Source organism: Culex pipiens, unplaced genomic scaffold, assembly GCF_016801865.2.
Source record: "Culex pipiens pallens isolate TS unplaced genomic scaffold, TS_CPP_V2 Cpp_Un0003, whole genome shotgun sequence".
Classification (NCBI taxonomy): domain Eukaryota; kingdom Metazoa; phylum Arthropoda; class Insecta; order Diptera; family Culicidae; genus Culex; species Culex pipiens.
Genome location: NW_026292820.1, coordinates 231,615 through 252,056, shown reverse-complemented (window position 1 = coordinate 252,056; position 20,442 = coordinate 231,615). Strand labels below are relative to the sequence as shown.

The 20,442-nt window shown below is 34.5% G+C and overlaps 1 protein-coding gene and 2 long non-coding RNA genes across 5 annotated transcripts in view; all 3 read left to right on the top strand.

The window, feature by feature from the left end:
* The first annotated feature begins 113 nt into the window (after positions 1 to 113).
* Positions 114 to 5,000, top strand: LOC120429224 (uncharacterized). Of its 2 annotated transcripts, XR_005607239.2 has the most exons (4): positions 114 to 880; positions 967 to 2,225; positions 2,286 to 2,830; positions 2,899 to 5,000. It is a non-coding gene; the product is annotated as an uncharacterized LOC120429224 (long non-coding RNA). The 2 variants fall into 2 exon arrangements; XR_005607238.2 differs by having other exon boundaries at positions 114 to 2,225; positions 2,899 to 4,999.
* A 10,927-nt stretch (positions 5,001 to 15,927) lies between these two features.
* On the top strand, positions 15,928 to 19,050 carry LOC128093706 (uncharacterized). The gene is made up of 3 exons (XR_008212691.1): positions 15,928 to 18,242; positions 18,298 to 18,557; positions 18,623 to 19,050. It is a non-coding gene; the product is annotated as an uncharacterized LOC128093706 (long non-coding RNA).
* Positions 19,051 to 19,446: 396 nt separating this feature from the next.
* LOC120429225 (longitudinals lacking protein, isoforms F/I/K/T-like) overlaps positions 19,447 to 20,442 on the top strand; it is a 63,377-nt gene continuing 62,381 nt past the window's right edge. For both annotated transcript variants that reach the window (XM_039594437.2, XM_039594439.2), the window contains exon 1: positions 19,447 to 19,605. The gene's annotated coding sequence lies outside the window, so the exon portion shown is untranslated. The remainder of the gene's footprint in view (positions 19,606 to 20,442) is intronic.

Genomic DNA, 20,442 nt, shown 5'->3' with positions numbered 1-20,442 from the left:
TTTCGAAAACAATATTTTCAAAATTTTCAAATCAAGACTAACATTTTAAAAGGGCGTAATATTGAATGTTTGGCCTTTTTGAAATGTTAGTCTTGATTTGAAAACGCAGACGACATGAAATTGTATATGGAAATAGGAAATGCCAATGACAGTCATGTATTCCAAAACGAAATTAATCTTTTCTACACATGGTGTAGTAAAAGCCTACTCCAATTGAATGTAAAGAAATGTAATTCCATTGCCTTCAGCAGAAAACATGAAACTCCAAACATAACAGTATTATTAGGAAACCAACCAGTAGAAAAATGCAAAGTAGTACGTGATCTAGGTGTCATCCTAGACTCACAACTAACTTTTGTAGAACACTACACAGAAAAAAAAGTGTAAATTCACGCGGCACTGAAACCATGTTTCGAATGTAAACATGCTCAATGTAAATTTGAAATTCAATGTAAACCGTTGAATAGCATTTAAAAGGCCTTCACGCAAAATGAAATTCGTTGTAATTCACGAATCTCATGTAAATGGAGCTTTTGCTTCCAGCAAATCATAAATTTGTAAAATTGAAAAGCATGTAATTATGTTTCTATTGTAAAAATTGCTTCCTGTAAACTAAAAAATAATTTAAATTTCAAATGTTTTTGTTTTGTGAATGACAGCTCAAAACGCAGACGAACAAATCGACTGAATGTTATTGTTTGTTTATGCGCGTGGGGTGTGGAAGTGTTTTAGCATTAATTGTTGAAGTTTGCGATTAAAAACATGCTCAGCAAATGTTCCAGCAACAGCTGGTTTTTCGGGACTGTTGAGCAAGAGTAGATGTCTCCGGACATGCTCGGGTAACTTTCCAGGTTGTTTTTAATATCAATTGGTTGTTTTGGTAAGTTTCCAAATCAAATAGAGCACCGTCGATTTGTAAAATTTATACAGCAAAACCTCTTTTAACACACCTTTGAATTCTTTCAGTTAAATCGTCAGGACTTGCGTCGTGAGTTAGATGGGAAATATTGACCGAGGAAGTTGCTGAAATCTGATGGCGATCAACTTAGTTGACGGGAACGGTCCTGGTCAAATGCAGTTGTTGCATTTGCATTCATAACGGGATAGCGTAAGTGACGTTTTGTGAGAATATTACACAACATTAAACATTCCACTTCCAGACATGAAACATCCGCGTTCAGCCGGTTTAACTTGCGCAGCTGCTTCTCCTCGAACAGCTTTCTCTTGGATCTGCCATCTTCCTTAGAACGTTCTAAACTACGACATCGCGCAGGTAACCACTTTAGTTGACTTATCGACTAAACGAACTTCGCCGGGACTGATGTTCCTGAGCCAGGCACATACTTTCTCAACATCAACAGGCCCGATTCGATGACCAAGCCAAATTCAGCTTTACTTTCGGTAAATTTCTGTTTTTTCGATATCAACTAAAATTTAAAAAATAATCGAATCGGGGAGAAAATTTTACGATAACAATAAATTAAATGACGTTTCTTTTTGCCTTCTGATTAGGTACACGCCTAATTGAGAAGAAACAAAAACATCATTTATTGATAGAATATCGTGTAATCTAGTACATTTCTTGGGTTAGTTTTCAAAAGGTTCAAGCGCCAGTTGTAAACAAAGCCATTTTCGGTCAAATTAAAAAGAGAGATGTGAGCCGGTAACATGGAGTGATTTTTTTTTTGACAGGATGATTGTCTTATTACTTGTTTAATTTTTTGAACTTACTTCAGTTATTTGGTTTTTTAGGGTGCAACTTCCCGCTTTCAGAGTGTATTTTTCAAGGACACGCATGCAGTGTTTTATATCTAGAGTTTTTGTTAAAGGTCTTATGGTGTTTTTTGCTTTTCAATTCTGCTTCCAAAATTTTCAGATGAATTTCAATATAATATTAAAAATTTGTTGAAAATCAAAACTACAAAACTAATAAAGTGAGCAAACCTGGTTCTTCGTGTACGATCAAATTTCAACTGATCTAGTACTTCGTTTGTGCCTTGTCGAGTCGTCGAGTCGAGGTTGGGAGAAAACGTCAAAGCAAAATTTTAAACTGTCAAACAGATAGCACTTTAGCACCAAAATCTGCTTTTATGCGAAATTATAAAACAAAGTTTAAATATTGATGGTTTCTTTTGTAAAAATTGACCAATTTTTACGGTAGGCTTAAAGAGGAGCCAAAACTCCTCCGAATAGCGTAATTGGTACTACGATTTGGCGTAATTAAGGTGAGTAAAATGTTATTTTTTGTTTTCTCAGGCAGTTCATACAAATCGAATCTTTTCCAGAATCAAATTTACAAAAATTTGGCAAAACCTATAGACAGACCAGACAGTTTGACCCCCTTCCTGGAATCCAAAACGAACCAGAACCGCCATGGTGGCGTGGACAATAACCTGAAGAAAACGATTCCGTGCCAGGACGGTAAAATTTCTTCTAGGGAACGGTTAGTCAACGGAATCGGTGCGGGCTCTTTCGGTTACGGACAAGTAAGAACGGAAACAAGCAAGAATGCTGAGAACCGAACGGAGACGGATATGGACCATGTTGCCCAAAACACAAGGCAGACGATCTAGTCGTCCACGATCTCCACCAGGTCCACGCACCGCTCGAACTCCAACTTGTTCTCTGGATGGAACGGCCAAACAACAACCCGGAGCATTTGAGATCGTTTGTCTGCGGGCCAGCTACCGGCACCCATCGGCCGCGTAAGCTGAAAACGATGAATCTGATCGCGCTGAAGCGTGGTAAATGTGCAGAGAAATCAGGGGCTCGTCATCACAGGATCATTAGGATTCAACGTTTGTTGCAAGCTGTGCAAGATCGATTCCAGGTGAAAAAATGTTTTAAATCGTGCATACTGTACTGATTACTATACGGTGCTTTTTCTTTGCCTTCCAGGATAAACACTTGGACCAGCGATAGGCGCGAATTGCAAACCAAGCAGCTAAACGAGAATCTCAACCCGGAATCGATTCGGTTCAAGATGTGCAGCAAATTCTTGAAGCGAGTACGCCGGCTAGAAGGTCGGTCACGAGAAATCCCAGACGCGATCGTATTTCGTCCCTCGGCAATGTTCAGTCTGAATGGACTGCCTCCTCTTGAATGGAAACTGCCAAGGGGTAATTGCTGGCGCTGAATGATTTTGTGTTGACAAAATAGTAGGTGAGTACCATTCCGTATTTTTAAAATCACCATAAAGTTTAAAGGGAACAATTCAATACCCAGTTATTTTTTTTTTAAATTTCTTCGCTAATATTGATTCATGTTTAGTAAGATTCACCGAGCCACGTAGCTTAGTGGTAACGCTTCCGCCGCGTAAGCGTTAGATCGAGGTTCAAATCCCGGCTCGGACCAACACAACTGGTGATCGTTTCTCTTCTGGATTCGATTGCCTAGTAAAGGGAAGGTAGAGCATCGTCACAAGCTGGACCTTATTAACGACACCTTAGGAAGGCGACCTATGGAATGTTAACATTAACCTGCACATGTTAACATTAAGTAAAGAAATAGCCACTGAATCCGCTTTGTAAATGACGGCCCCGATACTCTTCAAGTGTGTTCCCCTCAAGAACTGGGAAAGATTTACTTTACTTTAGTAAGATTGTATTCTCTAATGCTCTGTTGGATTTGGTGTTCGATGTTGTTTTCAAACTATTTCATTTTTATACTGTCATTAAATGCTTTTCATTGACATGTTTTTGATTGTTTATTATTCAATCGGAAACGCATTTCTTTTGAAATAGCATTTAAATGCAGCATGCAAAACTAAAACCATGAAAATTACATCGGATTCCAGATTCAGCGGAGCAAAAAAAATTTTCGGCTGGGGTAAATTTACGTAGATTTCATCGGAAATTTACATGTTTTCGTAGCGCTTTTGGTTCGGCACGATTACATTGGAAGGCACTTAAATTTACAATGAATTCGATGTAAATTCGCATCATTAATGACGTGCACTTTTGGTACATCATAAATGATGTAAATTTACCGGATTATTTTTTTCTGTGTATAACACAATAATAAACAAGGCAAAAAGTACATTAGGCTTTATAAAGCGCTTTGCATTCAACTTCCAGGACCCGTATACTATTAAATTACTCTATATAACGTATGTCAGGCCACTCTTGGAATACTGTAGTATCGTCTGGAATCCATACTATGCCGTACACCAAGCACGTATTGAATCTGTCCAAAAACAATTCTTACTGTACGCACTACGTAAACTTAACTGGACTGCATTTCCTCTCCCATCGTATGAAGCACGCTGCATGCTCATAAACATACAATCATTACAAGAACGTCGTAAATTTGCCATGCTCTCTTTCATCAACGACATTATTTCTCAACGCATACAGTCAGCAGCATTATTTTCAGTAATACGCAATAGTATTCATGAACCAAGCCGTACTCTTAGACATTCACAACTTTTTAGAATAACTGCATACACGACAAATTATTTAAAAAAATCGCCATTAAATCAAATGATGCGCTTTTATAATGAAAATTCACAGTACATACATTTCGACATGTCTAAACCGGAACTACGAAAAAAATCTGTACAATAGAAATAATATCTAGTATGTAAGAAAATTGTAAGTAGTCTACATAAGCTTGACGAATAAACAATAAACACAAAAAAATTATGAGAAATAAGCGATTTTGTTCTTCAATCCAGCAGAATAGAGATATCCACGCGCGAGAGTGTGTTAGTTTGGAGTTTAGTTACACGCAGACATACGCAAATCGAGTAGAATGATTCGTCTGTCAAAATCAGCTGTGTCCTTTGTTATACCACGAGCACGTGGTAAACAGCTGGTTTTTACAGGCGATTGATCTACTCGATTTGCCTATGTATGTGTAAAAATAGTATAAACAAAATCAGCTGCTTGGAATTCAGCCAATCCCAATCGATCAAAACCAAAACATTACTTTAAATACAAATACTAACACAGAATCATGGTGTGCGTGAGAGAAACCGTGGAGATCTCTATGGAATATTAGATGGAATACGATTTTTGGCAAGTAACCTCATTTTGGCGCCACCTACATTTAAAACACAGTCGCGCTGCAAAACCTCAATTGGGTCCTTTAGGAAGCTTCGATTACTGATATTATTGTTAACAGCGATAAAGCTTATTTTTCTGAGTACAATGACACTTTGTACGACCACAAAGAGTTTAAAATGGATTTTTAAATCAATTTTGAAAAATTAACCTCGCGGTCCTTTTTGACAGAAAAGCTCCAACTTGACAGCTCGTTCCAAGGGGACCATAGTTGATCCATCGATAAAATGTTGTCTAGTCAAAAAAAAATTTTGCATTAAAATGAAAAAAAAAAGTGATCAGAAATGGTTTTTAATCGTGTTTTTTACCGTTGTACATAAAAATGGACATAGGGCTTTAGTACCCAATTGAGTTTTTGCAGCGCGACTTGGTTTCAAATGTAGGTGGCGCCAAAATTAGGTTGTTCAGCACAGAAAAAAGCGCTGCCACCTCTCGTGTAAATATTTTGATTTGGTTTTGTTTGCTCCTATTTGTTGTCATCTTGAATCGTTAGAAATAAAGAGCTAAGTTTAAGAGTTTAGTCGGAAGAGGAACGACACGCGTTTTATTCGCTCCGTCTCCGACGTGAAAAAAACGAAATACAGTCCACAATAGGGTCTTAAAGCCCTATGTAAATTTGCATGTACATTGGTAAAAAAAAACACGCTTCAAAACCATTCATAATCACCTGTTTTTCATTTTTATGCAAAAAAAATTGACAAGACAACATTTTTCCGGTGGATCAACTATGGTCCCCTTGGAACGAGCTGTCAAGAAGAGCCACGGCGTTAATTTTTCAAAACTGATTTAAAAATGCATTTTAAATAATTGCGGTCGTACAAAGGGCCATTGCCCGAGCAGGGGTAAATAACACGGGAATATCATATTATGGTATTACTTGGCATAATAACAAATACCAAAATGTGCCCTTGGATGCCCAGTAATAGATCATCAGCTGTGTGCTATCTTGTGACAACGACCATTTAGTACTTTTCGAGAAAATCGATTTTTAAAGTTTGATGATAAATATTTTCAAAACTATGAATGGTAGAGCCAAACTTTTTGAAGCAATCGGATCGTATACTATCGCTTAACAAACGCTCCAAGTTTCAACTAATTTGGTTACACCAGTTAAAACATACAGTAAATTATGTAAACAAAAATCTGAAAAGCACGTGTCACAAGTGTGTTTCGAAAGTAAAATTGTACTATGTGTCACAAGTGTGCACAGAATTCCCATACAAACTAAAATAACCTCAAATTACTAGTTTAACCGACTTAATCAGTTTATTTTCAAAAACAAAAAAATGCATTGCCTTTAGAAAGTGTGTATCAACATAAATTTGTGAAAAACAAGAAAAAAATTCCACATTTTCCAACAACATGTATGACGTGTCACAAGTGTGCACGATCATTTTGATGATAAATTGGTCTATGTCACAAGTGTGTATTGCGATATCCAGGAAACGGAAGTGAGTTTCCAAAATCGGGTTAAAGCATCTTGTAGTGTTTGTTAAGTATAGCAAAACGTCATCATTAACTCATTTTCGACCAAAATGGTCTATGTCACAAGATAGCACACAGCTGACAAGATGGTATAATACCATGAAATCATACCAAAAATTGTATGGGGAAGACCAATACCAAAACGTGCCATTCCAAGGGCAAATGAATACCCGACAATAACAACTTTCCGGGTAAATAAAAATCTCATTGGACAAAAAACAATGCGAATTCTCTATAGGATTACAGCGGGAATTCAATTTGGCTAATGGGATTGCAATGAGAAATGGGTAGAATTTTGATGCTATATTTAAATCCTTCGAACAGGCAGGAAATCGAAGTCTTGCTTGGAAAGCCAAAAAAAATATCAGGTAAATAAAACTAGAGGAATACTGGAATCGAACCCATGACAGGTAAGGTGCAGACACAATTTTAGCTACCCGTTTACCAACTGAGCTATCAACGCTGCGCACAACATTTTTTAGTTGCAGGCAAAAATATCAGGAAATTCCAAGAAAGAGAAACAAACTAAACCAGAACGAGCAAGGCTATGAGCAATTCTCTGAGATTTCGGTCATTCGATTTTTTTTTGTATTTTTTAATCCGGGTGAAACTTTTTTGGTGCCTTCAGTATGCCCAAAGAAGCCATTTTGCATCATAAGTTTGTCCAAAAATTCAAAAATCTGTATCTTTTGAAGGAATTTTTTTATCGATTTGGTGTCTTCGGCAAAGTTGTAGGTATGGATATGGACTACACTGAAAAAAAATGATACACGGTAAAAAAAAATTTGGTGATTTTTTATTTAACTTTTTGTCACAAAAACTTGATTTGCAAAAAACACTATTTTTAATTTTTTTTATTTTTTGATATGTTGTAGAGGACATAAAATGCCAACTTTTCAGAAATTTCCAGAATGGGCAAAAAATCTTTGACCGAGTTATGAATTTTTGAATCAATACAGATTTTTTCAAAAAATCGAAATATTGGTCGCAAAAATTTTTCAACTTTATTATTCGATGTAAAATCGAATTTGCAATCAAAAAGTACTTTAGTGAAATTTTGATAAAGTGCACCGTTTTCAAGTTATAACCATTTTTAGGTAACTTTTTTGAAAATAGTCGCAGTTTTTCATTTTTTTAAATTAGTGCCCATGATTGCCCAAAAATGGGCGTAATATTGAATGTTTGGCCCGTTTGAAATGTTAGTCTTGATTTTAAAGTTTTGAAAATATTTTTTTCGAAAAGATCGGAAAATTTCACGAATGTTTCATATTTTAAAATTGTGAATCGGATTTATAGTTGCTGAGATATCGACATTAGAAAATGGTGGGTTGTTTGGGTGAGACTTAGAAAACATCAATTTTCCTGTTTTTTAACCTTTGCATGGCAATATCTCAGCAACTATGGGTCGTATCAACAAAGTTCAATAAAGCAAAATATAGAGAACTTTCTCAGCTTTTCAAAAATATTTTTTTCAAAAGTGGGCAAACATGGGCACTAATTTAAAAAAATGAAAAACTGCGACTATTTTCAAAAAAGTTACCTAAAAATGGTTATAACTTGAAAACGGTGCACTTTATCAAAATTTCACTAAAGTACTTTTTGATTGCAAATTCGATTTTACATCGAAAAATGAAGTTGAAATTTTTTTTCGACCAATATTTCGATTTTTTGAAAAAATCTGTATTGATTCAAAAATTCATAACTCGGTCAAAGATTTTTTGCCCATTCTGGAAATTTCTGAAAAGTTGGCATTTTATGTCCTCTAAAACATATCAAAAAATTAAAAATAGTGTTTTTTTGCAAATCAAGTTTTTGTGACAAAAAGTTAAATAAAAAATCACCAAAATTTTTTTACCGTGTATCATTTTTTTTCAGTGTAGTCCATATCCATACCTACAACTTTGCCGAAGACACCAAATCGATCAAAAAATTCCTTCAAAAGATACAGATTATTGAATTTTTACATATCATTTTTGTATGGACAGCTGCCAAATTTGTATGGAAAATTATATGGACAAACTAATGATGCAAAATGGCTTCTTTGGGCATACCGAAGGCACCAAAAAAGTTTCAGCCGGATAAAAAAATACAAAAATTAAAATTAAAGAAAAAAGACCGATTCCGTAGAGAACTGCTCTATAGCGTGGGATTTTCGAGGATGCATGATTCCAACTGAATAGGATTCATCACAAATCAAAAAAAACCCCAACTACACAAAAAAAAATATTCCTGTAAATTTACATTATTTATCATGTACCAAAAGGTATCATGATAAATGATGTATATTTACATGAGGTTCATTGGAAATTTACATTAGATTCATTGGAAATTTACATTAGTTTTGAAAATTTACATTAGTTTTGGAATTTACATTAGTTTTGGAATTTACATTAGTTCAATTCAACTAATTCTGATTGGCCAATGGGAATGAGAAGCTCGACTTGGATTGCAGTAGGAAAAGGGTGTGGCCTATGTTCTATTTTAAAATGATTGAAACGGGCAGCAAAAGGAAATTCGGATTTTAAAAAGTTGTTTCACAGGTAGGGGACGCTTTCTCGTCGACAGCCAAGTGGAATAACGCTGGACTGGAATCGAACGGACGACGGGTAGGATGTTCGGTGTTACTGCTGCTACCCGCTGCCGACTGAGCCATCTTCGCATTTTATAAACGAGCATCAACTTGTTCAGGTCGAGGCTCAGGCAGTGGGCAAGCGAAATATGAGAGCGATAGAAAGAGAACCAAATATAACTAGGGGAGTGTGGGGTAATTTGGACACCCTAAGGAAATTGCTCTGTCACGGGCTGTATGGATATTTTAAAGGAATGTGGATGACACCAGAGGATAATAGAGACCATATTTGATGGAAAAATGTCATTCATTTCGATAAATTTTGATGAAAAACCCATTTTTATCGCAAAAATTAAAAGGTGTCCAAATTACCCCCACATTTTTGTGTGGGGGTAATATGAACACCCCTATGGGGTAATTTGGACATGCCTTGTGGGGTAATTTGGACATGCCTTGTGGGGTAATATGGACATACCTTGTGGGGTAATATGAACACCTTTTGTGGGGTAATTTGGACACATGTTGAAGAATAAGTTTAACATTTGATTTTTTGAGCATGTTTTTTATCCTTCAACCTGGTTTTGTAATTGCTTTATATTTTGAAGTGTTGTTTTGCTCACAATATTTCATCAAAGGTTTAAATAATGATTTTGTGATAGAACTATAATTCAATAGGAAGATAACAAATAGTTCAGTGTAGTATACATAATTTAATCATTAATACTGAAATGATTTAAACATTGATTCTGGATTAGGCACAAGTATAGTTTTTAGTGATTAAGGTATCGTTTATGTTTATATAAATCAATCTGTATATAGAATTAGCCTGAAAATATCATTTTTTTTTAATTTTACATTCTGTAGCCCTTCAAATTTAAATATTATTGTAAACCAGCATAGAAATTAGAAATGTCAAAGAAATTAATTAAAAGCAATCAACATTAGAGTCTTGTTGAACGCCAAATGTACAGTAATCAGATTTTCATCAATTCGAATATTGGAATAAATTTATCTAAATTAAAAAATAGGGGTTTTGTGAAAGTTCTCATTGCTCACATTCCTTTTTGATTGTTTTGACATATTAAATCCCTCTAAATTTATCTAAATAGCTCTAAAAACTCATCCAACCATGAAAGTTACATTTTTGTTGCCTGACAGGTAGACTTTCAGGTATGTCCAAATTACCCCACAAGCCATGTCCAAATTACCCCCATAGCATATTCTATCATAAATTGCAATTTTTGATGATAAAAATGGATAAAATGCACAATTTTTATACGTACATATCTCAGGCATCGTCCAAGCAACCCCCTTAAACAAAAAATGTCCACTTTTTTGCCATATAACCCCTGCAAAACCTTATTTCCTAACCTTCAAATATTAGAATTTAAGGCAGTGCCAACCGGCCTTTGGAAACTTTTACATATTATACCAAAACTACTTAACCTATTCCAACTTTTTTGGTTTGTCCATACTCCTAGGCCATTACTAGTACTAGCCTTATCACTTAAATTGCCATTTTCACTTTATATCCGAAGAAAAAGTGATTTTTAAAGGGGTGTCCAAATTACCCCCACTGTCCATATTACCCCAAACTCCCTATTTCTAGTTCGGGTAGTTTTGAAGTCAACGTTTGGCAGAAATACATTTGATATATGATTTACATTAAATAGGACTTTACAGGAAGCCGAACACGGGTAGAAATTCATCAGATTTGAGTTTCCATGCTCAACGTTTCCATTAGATTCATGATTTACATTAGATTTAGATTTACATTGGAGTAAATTCCATGACTTTTTACTCTTTACATCATATTTCAACATTACATTGAGTGAGTTAACATAAGAAACAGTAATTACGTGCTGTGTAAATTTACATATTTTTTTCTGTGTATATAACTATTAATTTCATTGGTATATATCGGGAAACTCATTTTGTCGTGTTCCAAAACATGTTTTTTAAAGAAAAAGTTCACAAATTTTTGCGCGCCCAAAAATTTATGTTCATTATTTTAAAGCAAAATTTTTTTCTCGTCTTTTGCAACCAGTTTCATGAATATTGATGCAGGGAATCATGAGAAATAATCGATTTTGTTCTTTGATCGGCAGAAAAGCATACGATTTTAGGCAAGTAACCTCATTTTGGCGCCACCTATAGGTATAAACAATTAAACAATTAAACAATTAAACAATTAAACAATTAAACAATTAAACAATTAAACAATTAAACAATTAAACAATTAAACAATTAAACAATTAAACAATTAAACAATTAAACAATTAAACAATTAAACAATTAAACAATTAAACAATTAAACAATTAAACAATTAAACAATTAAACAATTAAACAATTAAACAATTAAACAATTAAACAATTAAACAATTAAACAATTAAACAATTAAACAATTTAAACATTAAACAATTAAACAATTAAACAATTAAACAATTAAACAATTAAACAATTAAACAATTAAACAATTAAACAATTAAACAATTAAACAATTAAAACAATTAAACAATTAAACTATTAAACAATTAAACAATTAAACAATTAAACAATTAAACAATTAAACAATTAAACAATTAAACAATTAAACAATTAAACAATTAAACAATTAAACAATTAAACAATTAAACAATTAAACAATTAAACAATTAAACAATTAAACAATTAAACAATTAAACAATTAAACAATTAAACAATTAAACAATTAAACAATTAAACAATTAAACAATTAAACAATTAAACAATTAAACAATTAAACAATTAAACAATTAAACAATTAAACAATTAAACAATTAAACAATTAAACAATTAAACAATTAAACAATTAAACAATTAAACAATTAAACAATTAAACAATTAAACAATTAAACAATTAAACAATTAAACAATTAAACAATTAAACAATTAAACAATTAAACAATTAAACAATTAAACAATTAAACAATTAAACAATTAAACAATTAAACAATTAAACAATTAAACAATTAAACAATTAAACAATTAAACAATTAAACAATTAAACAATTAAACAATTAAACAATTAAACAATTAAACAATTAAACAATTAAACAATTAAACAATTAAACAATTAAACAATTAAACAATTAAACAATTAAACAATTAAACAATTAAACAATTAAACAATTAAACAATTAAACAATTAAACAATTAAACAATTAAACAATTAAACAATTAAACAATTAAACAATTAAACAATTAAACAATTAAACAATTAAACAATTAAACAATTAAACAATTAAACAATTAAACAATTAAACAATTAAACAATTAAACAATTAAACAATTAAACAATTAAACAATTAAACAATTAAACAATTAAACAATTAAACAATTAAACAATTAAACAATTAAACAATTAAACAATTAAACAATTAAACAATTAAACAATTAAACAATTAAACAATTAAACAATTAAACAATTAAACAATTAAACAATTAAACAATTAAACAATTAAACAATTAAACAATTAAACAATTAAACAATTAAACAATTAAACAATTAAACAATTAAACAATTAAACAATTAAACAATTAAACAATTAAACAATTAAACAATTAAACAATTAAACAATTAAACAATTAAACAATTAAACAATTAAACAATTAAACAATTAAACAATTAAACAATTAAACAATTAAACAATTAAACAATTAAACAATTAAACAATTAAACAATTAAACAATTAAACAATTAAACAATTAAACAATTAAACAATTAAACAATTAAACAATTAAACAATTAAACAATTAAACAATTAAACAATTAAACAATTAAACAATTAAACAATTAAACAATTAAACAATTAAACAATTAAACAATTAAACAATTAAACAATTAAACAATTAAACAATTAAACAATTAAACAATTAAACAATTAAACAATTAAACAATTAAACAATTAAACAATTAAACAATTAAACAATTAAACAATTAAACAATTAAACAATTAAACAATTAAACAATTAAACAATTAAACAATTAAACAATTAAACAATTAAACAATTAAACAATTAAACAATTAAACAATTAAACAATTAAACAATTAAACAATTAAACAATTAAACAATTAAACAATTAAACAATTAAACAATTAAACAATTAAACAATTAAACAATTAAACAATTAAACAATTAAACAATTAAACAATTAAACAATTAAACAATTAAACAATTAAACAATTAAACAATTAAACAATTAAACAATTAAACAATTAAACAATTAAACAATTAAACAATTAAACAATTAAACAATTAAACAATTAAACAATTAAACAATTAAACAATTAAACAATTAAACAATTAAACAATTAAACAATTAAACAATTAAACAATTAAACAATTAAACAATTAAACAATTAGCATTAGCATTAGCATTAGCATTTGGAGGACGCCCCACCACCGGAAGGCTCCACAACGCTTATCCCACTGTTTGGTCTGGTTGTGTTAGACCCTCATCCGGAACAATAATCCAACACGGGAGATACCATGTCTTCATCTTTTGATGAGTGTGTAATACAGCCCAGGGCATAAGGGGGTCCACGCCGGGTCCAAGCTATCCTCGGGGAAATGAAGGAATGTTAGTAAACACCTATCTAAAGTGCGCAGGGACCCCTACGTCACCTTAGTGGTATAGATGTTTGTAGGGAGGTTTTGGACTCAATTTTAGTAGGAGAGGTAGAACCCTAGGATATACCCCGAAAGGTATTGCGGGCGAATCAAGTAGAGTTAGTTTTTTTTATTATTAAACTTATACTTGTGATTGTATAGTGTTAAAGATGCATGATTTATATTTTTCATATTTTAAACCACGGCAGAAACAACGCGACGAAGCCGTGCATGATTAAATTGACTGTCGTATTTCTAAACCAACCATTTTCTCAGGTAAAAGCAATGTTGATTAATCACAGTTTTAACATGTTGTTAAACTCATTCTATCAACTGTAAGAGTAGAGAGAAGTTTATATTTTCCTTTAAATTATTATATGTTTAAGCGAAATTCGAGGTGGTAAATGATTTAACTCATAATTGATATTTTGATTTTAAACTCTTACAGCGATAAGGAGTAAACATTCATTATTTACCCATTTGTTTTATTTTGAATGTAGGATTTAGATGTTTCATTAAAACGACCGATTCAAAAAGCATACTTAGTTATCATTTATTTTTAGTGTAATGGGATTAATCAGCATATTTAAATTATTTTCTTCAAATAAATACAATAATTAAATTATTATTATTAGCTGAAAAATATACAATCACTCACTCACTCACACACACATTGATGCTTCCTCGATTTGAAGATCAGCAACTTTCAATTTTTATGCTAATGCTACAACGGGTTTGAAAATTGCGAAAAGCCTAGATAACAAAAAAAAAAAGCAAAAACCCCGAAACTAATTGAATTCCATACTACTTATAGAAAAGTTATTTAAAACCGTACATATAAGGCCGATGCAAATAATTAAAAAAGTTTTTGTCCCTCGGCCCTGGCCGAGGTCAAGGGGGGGGGCAAATAAATAAAAAAATATAAAAATTTAAATAACAAGCCATAGTCTTCACATTTAAATGAAAAAAGTGTTTTAAAATGCATTTTACACTAGTTCAGTTGTTTTGCAATCATTAGTTTTCAAAAAATCTAAGATCTGACAAAAACAAAAATTGTATCGAAAAAAAAAGATTTTGCATCGAAAATTTTCAAAAAACCTTAAGATTTTTTAATAAACCCAAACATGCTAAAAATGATTTTAAACGCAGGAGAATGTATTTTAATTTGATTTCAGCTGGTTGCACTTGAATTTTCATTGAAATTTTGAAGTTTATTGTAAAAATATTTTTTTTGCCCCCTGATTTTTTGGGCCAATTTTGAAGGGGGGGGGGGGGGGGTGACAAAAACTTTTAAAAATATTTGTACCAGCCTAACCGCGCGTGATCAAATGTGACTAACTGCAACCTTTAGCATTCTTTAAAACACACATTTCTGTTTAATCCTAAAAAAATCTGCAGCCGGGTTGCATTTTCGCCATATGGCAACACTTCTGTGGATCGTTTAGGATCCACATGATCCACAAATGTCAAACACTGCCGAAGCTTCTTCCGTTCATTCCAATCTCACTCACACAGTCCCACTCACTAAACAAACAACATGAAACGAACTCACCAAGTTCAGCTTCGGTTTATTCCGGTGAGATGCTGGCGTGGATGCTGGCCTCCTCGTTGGAATCGGCCAACAAGCAGGAAAACAAATCCAGCCCTCCGGCTTTCCAGTGACATCTAAATCACTTCCGCACTACTCCCAGTCCACGCATGAAAGCTCTGGCCCACGGGGCCCCACGCGCACAAGTCATCTTTAAGCCCAATTAAACAATTAAACAATTAAACAATTAAACAATTAAACAATTAAACAATTAAACAATTAAACAATTAAACAATTAAACAATTAAACAATTAAACAATTAAACAATTAAACAATTAAACAATTAAACAATTAAACAATTAAACAATTAAACAATTAAACAATTAAACAATTAAACAATTAAACAATTAAACAATTAAACAATTAAACAATTAAACAATTAAACAATTAAACAATTAAACAATTAAACAATTAAACAATTAAACAATTAAACAATTAAACAATTAAACAATTAAACAATTAAACAATTAAACAATTAAACAATTAAACAATTAAACAATTAAACAATTAAACAATTAAACAATTAAACAATTAAACAATTAAACAATTAAACAATTAAACAATTAAACAATTAAACAATTAGACAATTAAACAATTAAACAATTAAACAATTAAACAATTAAGCAATTGGTTTGAGTCATGTCTATCTTCCACCTCCCTGATAGATGAATGTGATGATTGACTGAAACAAGCACGCACGCATACATCAACTCATCACCGACTTGTTAGATGCAACTGCGCGTGAGTGTATGGTGTTTGCTAAATAAAATTGAAAGCTTTTCTTGTAATGGTATGTGTGAACTACAAAGTTTGTTTTGAGCGTGAGGGATTTCCGTACGATTTGAGCGTTGTCCCGTTCAATTCGACTCGGGAAGGCCACCCTCACGGATTTCTCGTTTGCGTGTACATTTGAAACGCAGTCGCGCTGCAAAACCTCAATTCGGATGAGAAAAATTATGTCCAACAGTTTGGTGTATAACTTTCCAATATTTGTTTGATTTTACGATGAGAAAATTGTAAATTTAGTAAAAGATAGTAATTTGAACTATTTGACAAGAAAGTCTGTCAAAAATCAATAAAAATTGTTGAATATACGTTAACACACTTGTTATCAACTATATAACTATTTATTTCATTGATATATATCGGGAAGCTCATTTTTTCGTGTTCCAAAACATGTTTTTTAAAGAAAAAGTTCACAAATTTTTGCGCGCCCAAAAATTGATCATTATTTTGAAGCAATAAATTTTTCTCGTCTTTTGCAACCAGTTTCATGAAGATTGATGCAGGAAATCATGAGAAATAATCGATTTTGTTCTTTGATCGGCAGAAAGGCATACGATTTTAGGATTCAAGATTAAAAGTTTAACTCAGATTCTATTGGTACGTTCGTTTGAACAGCCGGTGCGGCACTGAGTGCCGCACTCGTCGGTGTCAGTTTTGGTTCAATCGAACGTCATTTGTCAGTGTGCGTGGAACTCGCATGAAACTGAAAAAATATCGAGTGCTGCACTAGAGTTTCAGTTCCAAGATGGCGGCGAAACTCGTGCGGAACTAGCGCGAGTTTTTTTTCAAAGAATCACTTTGACAGCTCTGAGTGCGGCAATCAGTGTGGAACTAACCATCAAACGAACGTATGTGCCCTGGCAGGACATTCGCTACCTGCCGCAGGCGCTGTGCGTCGAGCCGGCCTTCTACGTTGATGCACGTGCAACCGTTCAAGCAGCACGGCTACCGGTGCACCGCGGTGGACGGACGAAGCCAAGCAGTACTTTAACCGGACGGCCAGCGTGTTGTACGTTTTTAAGCGTTTGTCGGGGACCGACTGCTGGAGGAGAGCTCCTACGAGATTGTCATGAAGCGGCACGACATTTGCGTCAACGGGTCGATGGTGAAGGAGGGATTCGCCGTGTCGAGTGGGTCCGAATCGGCGGTCGTCGAGCGCATCAAGGAGGTCATTAAGGAGGTCATTCCGGAGGAAGATGATGAGGGGACGGTTGTGGTTGTGAGGGTGGCGTGGGTTGGTCCCATTGAAAATTATCAGACGTGGAGTTCGTCGGCTTTTGACACGTTCAAGGTAACGTGCGACAAGTTCAAGCGCTTATCCATCTCGCTGCACGGACCCAGCGTTCACGGCGCCATCCCTGTCACCTGTCATCATGTAGGGCATGACCGAGTAAAATGTCAAGGCGTCGTCTCCGGCTTGGTCAGTACGGCTAAGTCCACCTCAAGGAGAAGTTTAAGCCCCTGGCGGAGACGGCCTCCGTCGAAGAAGAACTCCAGCGTTACCATCAATCCTTTGACAAGAAGGATTGACGTGGACGTGGACATGAAGGATGAAAAACCTGATCTACAGCAGTAGGAAGACGACAGCGCCACCGACAAGTTCTACTCGGACAACGAACCGTGCATAGCCAAGTTCCACCAGGACAACAAGTTCTACCGCGCGATCGTCCGCAAAGCCATCAGCTGTCGCCGCTACAAGGTCCAGTTCATCGACTACGGCAACATCGAAGAGGTGGATATTGCAGATTTGCGCAAGAACGTCAACTGCGGGCGCGTCCCCATCCAGATGAACAGCTACCGCCTCACGAACGTCGCCCCAAAGAAGGCAACACCTGGCCGACGGAAGTCCTCGACACGCTGCATTCACTAATCGTTGACAACCAGTGCCAAATCCGCGTCGACATGGACGCGGACGCGGCCGGCGTTGTTTTCCTAGAGTGCGGGAACGCGATTCGCGTGAGCACCGAACCATCCCGTCCAGTCGAATGAGGTGTTTGATTCAATCTGCGATGATGAGTAGACCGACGCGATCAAAACGACAGACGACGCCAACGACAAGGAATACCCGGTAGCTTCGGAGAACTTATCCGATGCGGGACAATTCGGGAGCAAGGCAGGTTTGAGTTGGTTTAGTTCTTATGAAAGTTTTTCCATATTTTTTGCTACTTTCAGACTGGGGACACTACAAGCAGTTTTTAAGTGCCGTTGGCGAGACCAGAACTAAGACAGAAGTGCTAGAGCTCACTTACGGAACGTCGCAAGGTACTTGCTTGTGGCGCTCTCGTTCCATCGTAGGATCTTAAACCACCGAGCATGCCAGCGCAACTCAACCTGTAAACGAACATGCCCCTTTTGCTGAGCTTGCTCCGGTCAGAGTTCACGGCAGGATAAAGCTGACGGCGTATTTCAACCTGATGACGTACACGTTGATGGTAAGTTGATCTGCAAAAATATACAAAAAAAAAACAATGAGATAAAACTTGAATGTTTCACTTAGGACCACACCTCCGCGTCTTCTGGGAGCTATCAACCCGTAGCCCTTAGAATCGTCCGTTCCGACGCGACCACAACAAGCAGTCGCTGCTGGAATCTGGTACCTGGTCATTATTGACTGCCCTGAACACGCGCGCTTCGGGGGCAACCTTCGGGAAGTTAATTACTTAGTTGCCCGAAACCAAACCAGGTGTTCGACTTTCTGGACCCAACAGTACCGACTATGACAACCGGAGCCATGCTGCCGTGGGCTGCGGATGTGCTGCCAGCACAGTAGATTCCTTCCGCGTCAAATGGCCGTCCCCACCAGAATCTGCACTGTGCCTTTCATCAAACCATCCGGCGACGAACCAGGTGGCTCAACTTCGAAAGCGTATTGGAGGCGTGCGTCTCGTGATTAGTTCAAAATTCTAGCACTAATGTTTTTTTTTCTAAATAAACGTTTTAAAAATTTAATATTTTTTTTTTAAATGAAAACTTAAGAAAACAACTTTTGTCTATTCAACAACAGGTGGCAGCACAATATTCCAAGAGCTTTCCATTATTGCCACCAGGGGGCCACTGCCGAATCCAAATTTACACATTGGATGCGTTTCTGCCAATGTGTTCCGGGCTGTTTACACGGCGCGATGGTTCAAGCGTGGTCTTGTTCGAAAATGGTTGGATTCTACACTTTTTGGTGTAATTTTTAGCTTCAGTGTATGTATACCCATTTTTGGCTGATGCGTTATGCGTTATTTTTAACAAAGATCTTTGTAATCTTGAATATCCGTGTTGGCTCATTTGCGCTCTCTGTTTCTCTTTGCTGGATTCTTATCTTGTTTTCTCTTTTCGTTTTCTTTCGAAGGGTTCATTCCATTTTCTTTTCGACTTTTCGATCAGTCTGTGTTTGACAAGGGAACACGCCGTTAGTGAGTTGGTCAAATTTGCTGAGTTGAGTTAGTATTTAATTTGTGATATTAAATGAAGACTGTGCTAATTCATAAGGTAAGTTTTCTTCAGCCTACTAGATTAGTGTGAAGTGAAAAGCTTTCCGATTCGGTCAAGTGATTGATATTTGCATTGTAAATTTCACTTTTTAACACCTTGAGATGGTAAAGTGGCCAAGAATCAATATGGCTTACTACAAGTTCGGATAAACGTGAAAAATCAAATTAGTGAAATTTGTGCTTAATTGGAGTTGGCGAAACTTGTTGCGAAATTTCAGTTTTCAGGCTGCAAATCGTAATGCGTCGATGGAAAATTTGCGATTGAAAATTCCGGACGATGAACATCCGCCATTTTGTTTTATGCTGGCTTTGTTCATTTTAGGAAAATCGGCCACAATTGTATTTTTACTTGTAATGACATTCGTTTTCCTAGTTAATGCATTTGTGTAAGTGCTGGCGTGCCTGTGTCGTTGTATATGTGTGCTTCCGAGTTTATAAATATGCACACACACACACACACACACACACACACTAGCTGATACTCGTTGGGTGAAGTTCAGAACTGAACATAATTATTAATGTATTTATGACCGGTTTGACCACACTACAGCAGGCCCAAAAACGTTCCAAGTCGTGTAGGTTGTCCATTGCGGATGATGATGTGTGTGGTTTTGTAGGGCGATTGGGCAGCCCAAAAAAAACAAGACCCCATCAGGGTCAAGCCGAAAACATGAGGGAAATATTAATGGAGCTCAATGCTTGTAAATTGCTAACATTGCTCGCGAAAACTTGTTTTTTTAATAACAACTCCGGTCACTAGCGGATAATTTCAAGTGTATTTTTTATGTGAAGAGTGCTTTACAATAAAAAACAAACATTCATTCTATGTACATGT